Genomic DNA, 647 nt, shown 5'->3' with positions numbered 1-647 from the left:
CACTTCAAAACTCCTCACCTGTAATCTTTGGGATCCAATTACCTGGAGCAATTTACTTGAGCACTATTACATGTTTGGGATCAGGGAAGACGGAGCTGTCTGGTTCTAAATTTTAGACATCCTCTAAACATGCATTAAATTCAAATCATATTTACTCCTAACCTTGTCACACCTTAGAATGGTACTGATGGTTGCAATATGCCAATATCTAAGATAAAAAAAGTTTGACTGTTAGGGTTTTCGTAGTTTATTTAGCAGCTCTGTCTTGTAGTTCTTTCCCACAGATCTAACATGCAGTTCTGGGAGGAAAGGAAACCACGGAGTGACTCTACGAGGTGTTTCCAACTATGTAGGTTTATGGAAAAAGCCCCATCAGGAAAATGTTTTATATCTTGATTGTGATAAAAAAAAAAGAAGCATTTTATTTTATGGGAAATCTGCCTCAATAAAATTTATTAAAAATAGTAAATGCCCATTTTCAACATCATCTCCTTAAATCCTCAGCTTAGACTTGATTCTTTTTTGCACCATCTCAGGGCACGTGAACATTTCCCTGTAATTACAGTGATCAGTGAAATCGTTTATTGAAAGACTTGTCCTTGAAGGTCAGGACATGCCTGTAAGGGCAGTGCCATGGACAGGACCTG

General features: G+C 37.7%; 1 non-coding gene across 1 annotated transcript; it reads right to left on the bottom strand.

Annotated features, from left to right (window-relative positions):
• Positions 1–258: 258 nt before the first annotated feature.
• LOC123618820 (small nucleolar RNA SNORA18) lies at positions 259–382 on the bottom strand. Its single transcript, XR_006727301.1, has one exon. It is a non-coding gene; the product is annotated as a small nucleolar RNA SNORA18 (small nucleolar RNA).
• Between the last annotated feature and the right edge of the window lie 265 nt (positions 383–647).

This window comes from Camelus bactrianus, chromosome 18 (assembly GCF_048773025.1).
Source record: "Camelus bactrianus isolate YW-2024 breed Bactrian camel chromosome 18, ASM4877302v1, whole genome shotgun sequence".
NCBI lineage: Eukaryota > Metazoa > Chordata > Mammalia > Artiodactyla > Camelidae > Camelus > Camelus bactrianus.
Note: the sequence above shows the minus strand (reverse complement) of the source record. Positions and strands in the feature narration are given on the sequence as shown.